Consider the following 8822-nt stretch of genomic DNA (forward strand, 5'->3'; position numbering starts at 1 on the left):
AATAAGTAGTTTGACCATTGTTTGACCATAGTTTGACCATAGTTTGACCAAATTTGACCAAAATTCAAAAAAACTGAAATAATTATTTAATAACACTAATATTCTTGAATAATTATTTAGTAACATTAATACTTCTTGAATAAGTAGTTTGACCAAAGTTTGACCAGATTTAATGAAAATTAAAAAAACTGAAATTTGAGCATAACTTTTTTTCCTTTTGGAATTTGAGGATTCTACAAATTTGCAAACAGGTTGTTTTTTCTAAAACTGAAAAGGCGGTCCAGGGGGGGGGGAGTTTGAAAATGGGACCTTTAGTACCGGTCCGTGCCATGAACCGGTACTAATGCCTCAAAGTCCATTAGTACCGGTTAGTGGCACCAACTGGTACTAATGGTCATCGCACCCTTTAGTCCCGGTTTGTGGCACGAACCGGGACTAAAGGGCCCAGGTGAACCGGGACTAATGCCTTAGCCGCACGAACCGGGATAAATGCACCCATTGGTCCCGGTTCTGGACTGAACCGGGACTAATGGGCTTACCCGGCCTGGACCAAAGCCCCCTTTTCTACTAGTGTTGGCAAGGAGTCCTAATGTTGCTTTAGTAGTTTGTGATAAAATTACGGGAATAATGCAAATAAGAAAAATACTAATTGTTCACCGAGTAGGCTATCTTCCAGAACATCTCGTGCAGATATCTATTTAACCCAATTTCGGTGCCCATTTGAGCTATTTTCGATTTCTTGAATACACCTTGATTTAATATTTGTAATAAACATTGTTGTGCAGTTTGCTTAATGTTCAATAAATTGTGCTATTGGTTCGGTTTTACTAGCTTCAGTGAGAAGAGATAAACATTATTGTTGTGCAGTTTGCTTACAGTTCAATAAATTGTCCTCCTTCGTTGGGAGTACATGCTTTTAGTTACCAATTAGATGTCTGATCGAAATTAGAAATTTAACACCACAAATTCTGGGTACATTTTCCATTCTTTTTCACTAATGGAACTGCAAATGTGGAAATATTTAGAAAAGGGAAATCAATATTGCTCAACAAATTATACATTTTTAAAATGAATGTCTTGCTGATGGAAAGGCTCGGTGGCCTATATTTTCCACCAACCCAAATTAGTTCACATAATGTGTTTCAGTTGAAAACTTAATGATGCATCCATTTGTGATCGTTTCTTCTGGGTACTGGATTATTGGTATGATGCCTCCACGCATTCTATCAAATTCAGTAGGAATAGAGACGCTAATTAGTTGCAGCTCTTCTTAGACATTGTACTGTACCCCTTCTCATAAATTTGACATGTTGATAGCCAAAAAATTATTTTATCATCAAGGCAGCTAGCAAATTAGAATTCATAAGGTTGATAATAATTGAGGAATTTAGAATACATAAGATTGGTAATAAATTGAGGAATTCACTCAAATTATATTATTTAATATGGATAAGCGGGAAACTGTAATATGATATTGTAGTCATAACATTGAAAACTTAGTAAGTACGTTCTTATGCTAGCCGGTGCAGAAATACAGGTTGATGACTAGTTGATCTAAACAGCAGGAGGGACGCTACAACATCTCCAAGTCACGGCCCAATCTCAAACTCCACCGGCAACACGGAGAAATCACGGTCGCATCTTGGTGGTTGGCACAGAGAAGCTGAGCGCACTTAGTGTAGAAGCTTTGGAGGTTGCACCGGCAAAGGAAAGGACGCCGTAGAAAAGCCGACCGCCGATGTCTAAACTCTAAATGCAGCGTCACTATCTGGGGAGGGAGCGCACTGTCGTTGCGAAACGAGCGATCGAGAGAGAGATGCGAGCGAGAACAATGAACACGAACTGGAGAAAGAGTGGTTTTTCCTCTGTGCAAACCTCGCAGCTTTTCTGTTATCTTTCTCTTTCTCTTATCTTAGTTACATCGAGTGAGAGAGAGTTGTTTTTCCTCTGCGCAAACCTCGCAGCTTTTCTGTTATCTTTCTCTTTCTCTTATCTTAGTTACATTGAGTGAAAACAACTACTAGCTAACCTCCCGGCCTGCTCGCTGTGATCCGGTCAAGTCGCGCCATCCCACGACTCCTCCACACGGTGATATGTGCTGACCGGGAGAGAAACAATGAGAAAGGAGTGCGTGCACTGTGCACGTCTCCACTACGTGCGTGCATGCGGCTGTCGCATCAGGCCCATGCACACCTTATTACAACAGAAAAGTATAGCATCCTACGCTGCGTGACGATGAGCTTATAGCAGGCTAACACGCACTCGGAGACTCTGAAGGGGCATACGTCGCCGTCGCCACGGAAGCGATCAATGACGGTCGTGGTCGTGCTCGTGCAGTGGTTGTTACTGGGTGAAGGGCAGCGGCCCATGTGGGTAAGGAGCTCAGCTCAGCTTAAACAAGAAAATAAAAGACTCGAGAGGTAGTACCATCCTTTCCAAAGAAAATACAAAACCGGAGCTTAACATTTGACTAGGGTCGCACAATGACTACCATAGAGTACAATAGCATTCCAGGATTCCCGCAAAATAATAATTAGCATTCCAGTTCCAGGAACGAATTTAAAGATTAACATCATTGTGTTCATACCAACAATATGGATTTATAATACTCAACAAGTACAAATTTGAGTCCTCGCGGTGTCATGCGTCTGAAGATCAGAACTATGTCCATAAATCTGTGATACAAATGTGTAATAAGGAGCAGAAGGCACAAGAATTAGATTTGCACAAGAATAATCTATTAATCTTACAAGTGCAGATTCTATTCAAGTATGCTTCCAGAATGCTTGGCATAAAATGTTCTTGAATGGATATGAAATCAGGCTTAGGTCATCAGACATCAGTTTTCTTCTTCTTCATTGGCACAAACTGTCGAGCCCATAGATGTTTTCCCCTGGTCATGAACTTGACTCTCATATTCCCGTCTAGAACACGGAAGAGTGTCATCTGTGAGTAAAATGTAACGTGCGCGTACAATGGTGGCCTACTTTCGATTGGCTCCTCTACACTTATTTCTTCAATATCTCCATAGTGCCTGTGACATGGAAGAAATTTTTGAAACAAAATTAGAAACTGCATATATAGGCAAAACTAATGAAATGAATTAAATCTACTGAATTTTCTCCTGAAATTCATTTTGTGTTCCTTATTATATCCTTTCATGTCTTTTATGTCAATTATATGTATTATCAAATTTATCACTTTAACTAGTAGATTTCAGATTTTGCGCCTTCACAGATTGAGAGGTTGGAGTGTATTTCTTCACACCTCCCTTTATGTGGACATCACAACGGTTTTTCTGGCGCCTAGCAAAGAAGATAGCAGCAACCTGTTGAGCATTTTGCAATCTTCGATGAGGTTATCAGTCATGTTTCCAGTGTGCTGCAAAAGCTCTTAGTGCCAACTACCCTTGTTCGTCCATCGATCTCAACAGCATCCTTCTTGATTGTTGGGATGTTTGCACTCAATTCCAACTGCCACACTTAGGTCTTCCTCTCTCAGCGAATCGTTTGAAAAGCGTGTACAAGATCACGTGCAAGCGTATTAATTAACTTGCATGGCATGGCAAAGAAAAACACATTGGTTATCAGTCCTTAATTCACAAACTATGATGTTGGTCATGGCTTTCATGGAAGACCCGGATAGGGCATACGGTTGGGACCCCCTTGTGACGCCATTGATATGGACCTCTTCTGTGATGTCACCACGACGACTATTGTGTTAAACCCGGTCATTGCATGTACGTAGTTTTCTGTATATTGTTGTAACTACTTCCTAGCTTTGAGGATCACAACCACTCTCCACGTTGGCCCTGCGTGCCGTGTATCATGGGAGACGTTGGGTGACCGCGGCTATTTGTATCTCTGTAACTCTTGCCATAATCAATATGACAGAACTGTGAGCACTTTCTCCCTTTAGTTTGGTATCAGTCGCCATGGCCTTCGAGGACATCTTCGGCGAGCCCCCATCTCCGGCCATCCCCTCGTCCTCCCCCGGGACCTCTCCTTCCCTTTCCCAGAGCACCACCGCTGCCCTCTCCTCCGACCTCGCCCCAGTCCTCCTGTCTGCACCCGCTCCCCCTGCCGTACCACCGGCCGACTCGCTCCTCATCTCCTTCCACAATGATCATATCTCCAGCCACATAAAATTCAAACTAGATCTGGCCGAGAACAACTACATCAAGTGGCGAACTTTCCTCTACTGCGTTCTCATGCAGTATCGCGTGCAAGATCACGTGGATCGCCCGCCTCCTCCCAACCTTGGTGCGGCCTGGCTCGCGGTCGATCATCGCTTCACCCTTTGGCTCTACTTCACCCTGGCTGGCTCCATTCTCGAGCTCGTCATGGGCGGCGCCGTCAACGCGTTCACCGCGTGGCGCTGTATCCGAGACTACTTCCTGGCGAACGAAGGCGCCCAGTACCTCGACCTGACGCGCCAGTTCCGGAACCTGAAACAAGGAGACCTCTCCGTCTCTGACTATGCTTGCCGTCTCAAGGCCCTCGCGGACGACCTCGCGGATACGGGTCACGCGGTCAAGGATCACGACCTCACCATGCAGCTCCTCCATGCTTGGATGTCCGCTTCGACACCATCTGCACCATCCTCGGCGATACGGTGCCTCTGCCGCCGTTCCACGTCGCTCGCTCCCGCCTGTATCTTCCCGAGTACAACATCAACCTCCGGGCGAAGGCCCGATCTGCTGCTCTCACCATCTCCGGCGGCCTCCACTCCAACAACGACCATGGTGACCACGGCGATCGCGCCGACCGCAAGGCTCGCGCCCCCCATCGGGCCATGGCTCTAGTGGCAACCGTGGCGGCGATGACCGCGGGCATGGACGCGGCCGCACTGGCGGCCGTGGGCGCGGCTGATCCGACCCGGGTGGTAGCGGGTCTGCTCCGCCTCAGCCGTCCCCTTGGACCGGGTACTTCGCTCCGTACGGCATGGCCCTCCCCGCCCCTCGCTCCGGGTGGGTTCCTCCCAATGCTGCCGGTGTGCTCGGCCCTTGTCCCGGCATTCACTCTCAAGCGTATCCACTAATGCTGTCCGGGCCGTCGCCGCCGCCTCTGTCTACACCACCGTTCCAGACCGGCCCGCCTTCCTGGGATCACGTCGCCCTGTTCCAGCACGCCTACAGCCAGCAGAGTCTTCCTCACCACAGAGCTGACGGGATCCTCGACTCCGGCGTGGCCACACACGTCACCGGCAACCCTGGTAACCTCTCTACGTTTCGTTCTTTTCCAAAGCATAATTCATCTAGCATTACCGTCGGTAATGGTGATCGTCTCCCTATCATTGGCATGGGTTCTACCACCCTTCCTCCTTCTAACCTTTCCCTCGCCGATGTTCTTGTCTGCCCTCATATTGTCAAAGATCTTATCTTTCTTTGAAAGTTATCTACTGACAATAATGTTTCCGTTGAATTTAATCCTTCTGGTTTCTCTGCGAAGGCACTTCCAACCCGGAATGCTCTTCTGAAGTCCAGTAGCGCTGGTCCTCTCTACACGTTCTATGGAAATAAGTCTATCGATGGCGCTGCTTTCTTCACCACTCCAGGCGACTTGTGGCACCAGCACCTCAACCATCCGGGCAAACCTTCACTTGCCTCTATCTCCAAGGATTTTTTTCTAGATTGTAATAACACTGCCCGCTCTCCTTGTATGGCATGTCAATTAGGACGGCGGCCCTGTTTATCTTTTTCATCTTCCCACAATTGTACTAGTGCACCTTTTCAACTTATTCATTATGATTTGTGGACCTCCCCGGTTGTAAGTTTCTCTGGTTATCAATACTATCTCATAATTCTCGATGATTACTCCCATTACTCTTGGTCCTTCCCCTTGCGCCACAAGTCCGACACCTCTTCTACCTTACAACGCTTCTTCACCTATATCCTCACCCAATTTCATACTCTCATCAAATGTATGCAGTGTGACAATGGCGGGGACTTCATCAACACTTCTCTCCGCGACTTTTTCTCTACCAACGGTATCGTATATCGTCTCTCTTGCCCTCACACTTCTCCGCAAAACGGCAAGGCTGAGCGCATGCTTCCCACCACCAACGACGTCATACGCACCCTTCTCATTCACGCAAACTTACCACCTCCCTTTTGGGTCGAGGCTCTACACACTGGCACACACCTGCTCAATCGCCGCCCCTCCAACAAGACCACCCCGTACACCCCATTTTTCCTCCTCATTGGCGTGCATCCTCGTTATGACCACCTCCGTGTGTTTGGTTTTTATGTTTCCCCTATCTCTATGCCACCAGCCCTCACAAATTAGCCCCTCGCTCTATGCGTTGTGTTTTCCTTGGCTACCCATTAGAGCACAAAGGGTACCGCTGCTTCGATCTACACTCCCGTCGCGTTATCATTTCTCGACACATTTTTGACGAGACTGTTTTTCCATACACACCCTGGTCACAGGCGCAACTACCGCGCCAGATCCCGCCCCTCCCACTCACCTACGCACGATCCCCTCTGGAATCCACGCCCACCAACCAACATCAGATGCCTGCGGCCCTACATGATCCGCCTCGCAATCTGCTCCGCCGCCAACCTCTTTCCACGCATCCGCCTGTCTCCCCACCGAGCCGACTGGGCCGACCCACCCACCTCCCGCATGCCACGCGCCCTCCCCGGGTTCAACCTCGCCAGATTCGCCCGACCCACCTGATCCTGCTCCCCTCGGTTCGCCCACGACTGCTCCCCTTGAATCGCCCGCGCCTGCTCACCTCGGATCTACCGCCCACCCCGCCAAGCGACCCACCAAATCTTCCTCGCCCTCCGTGCCAGCCACGCCTAGTCCTCCACATTGTCATGTAGTCCATGTTGCTCCACCTGTTAATTCACATAAAATGACAACCCGAGCCAAGAGGGGCTTCGCTCAACCACGCCGTTTATTTTTCCTCGCGGCCACCCCTGCCATTTCTCCTCTTCCCTCCTCTTACAAAACTGCTCTCAAAGATCACCACTGGCATGACGCAATGCTTGACGAATTTAATGCTTTGCTAACGAACGATACTTGGGTTTGGTTCCTCGTCCTGCATGTGTTAGTGTGGTCACTGGGAAGTGGATTTTCTGTCACAAATTTCACTCCGAACTGCAGCCTTTTGAAATGCAACTTGGCTTGGGGTCCGCAAAAGAAAAGACATTGCACTATCCATTTTAAAATTTCTATGCATAGGAACCTAACCATGGAGAGAGAATTATTTTAGTACGATTTATGGATCAACAACATTAAGATAAATTTTGGTCTCTTTGTGGAACACATCATTGATTATTTTTTCTGCTTTGGGTCAATTTGCAAGACACTCAAGCGATGACAACAAGAATTAAACTGTTTGGAACCTTACTGCTTCGGTAGAGTAGTCGACATCATTGGAATATTCCGCTCGACTCGAGTCTACAAAGTGTTTAGTTAATGAAGCCAGATTTTTGGAAAATAGATTGTCGTCTAAGAGAAAGAAACATTCTTGGCTTATCTTGCAAGAAAGGGTATGGATAGCTAATAGATTACAATTTTGCAAAAGGGCCCCAGAAATTTTAGGTTCATGAGGCAGATTTACAATGCGATAAAAGTGTTGTTTGGGCTTATTGATGTTAACACCGGTGAATGGGGTTACTTCAACTCAGCAAAAGATTGGTGATATTATGTGATCAAGATCAACGGAAACACGAGGAGGTGGGTCTATTCCCTCCTCTGTACTATCAGATTCGAGTTGTAAAGAGTTGCACCAGATACCTTTTCCAAGAGCCAAACTAGTGTCAGCGTCTCTTACTTAATCTCTCATCAATTTCCACAAACTCTCTAAATTCCCACACATAGTTCGCTGTAGATACAAGATACCAAACAGAGCACTAGGAAATGAAATGACACAACATTTTCTATTACCCTAACCCCCTCGTCTAAACTCACATCCCCTTCGCCAAAGTTGCCAACACACTATGAAAAAAACACATGCCATTATGGACCACAGGGGAGTGGAGTTTGGTCACAACTTAATGCTTTTACCTTTTCATACCAAATTATATGAAAGCTCTACTTTTCCAAATTTACTATTAATTATGCATCACATACCTTATGTGTAAACTGTTCAATGTTCCCGCATCACACCATCCGAGGCGACATGGTAGGTGACCATTCGGGCCCACCAAACACTTTTCACTAAAACTCTCTGATCCTCGCCGAGTGGCAGCCAGAGAGCTCACGAAGCTCGAGGTGGTGTCATCGAGACGCTCTTCATGTGCACCTCATTTCAATAGCGAGTGGCGCACCTACATTTGACTCGATAATGTGGCAATTCACTTTGAAAGTTTGGATGGAGCACCATCTCCCTCCTCTCTGCTGCTAGCTAGTAGTGTGTGTAAGTATGCACCCAACGTCGATGTTGAATTTTGGTGCTTTGGACCAGGATGGTAGTCTAGATCTAAGACGGTTTTTGTAGCAAACTAGTGGTCCGCACTTGGAGATCTACTGGTCGACATTGGGTCTCATGGCTGCGAACGTATAGTTGCTTCCTTATTTTTTTGTGAAGGCGTGGGGTTTGAAAGCCGGGTGACAGCCCTAGATGATGGTCACTGTAGTGTTCTGACGGTGAATCTTGCAATGTGGAGTGCTAGTTGGCTGCTAAGGCAATATAGTGCTTTTCTTGACGATTGGTCATTGTTTGTGGGGCGTCTATGATGCCTAGATTTGGGTGTCATGTTGACCAGCAGTTCCCTTCTCTCCTTTTCAGGGTGTAGCGATAGGCCTTTAGATGGATTGGTGTCGCGGTGCCATGAAGATAGCTTTTCTTGACAGTGGTAAGTGCCGATA

The sequence above is a fragment of the Triticum urartu genome, chromosome 1 (genome assembly GCF_003073215.2).
Source record: "Triticum urartu cultivar G1812 chromosome 1, Tu2.1, whole genome shotgun sequence".
NCBI lineage: Eukaryota > Viridiplantae > Streptophyta > Magnoliopsida > Poales > Poaceae > Triticum > Triticum urartu.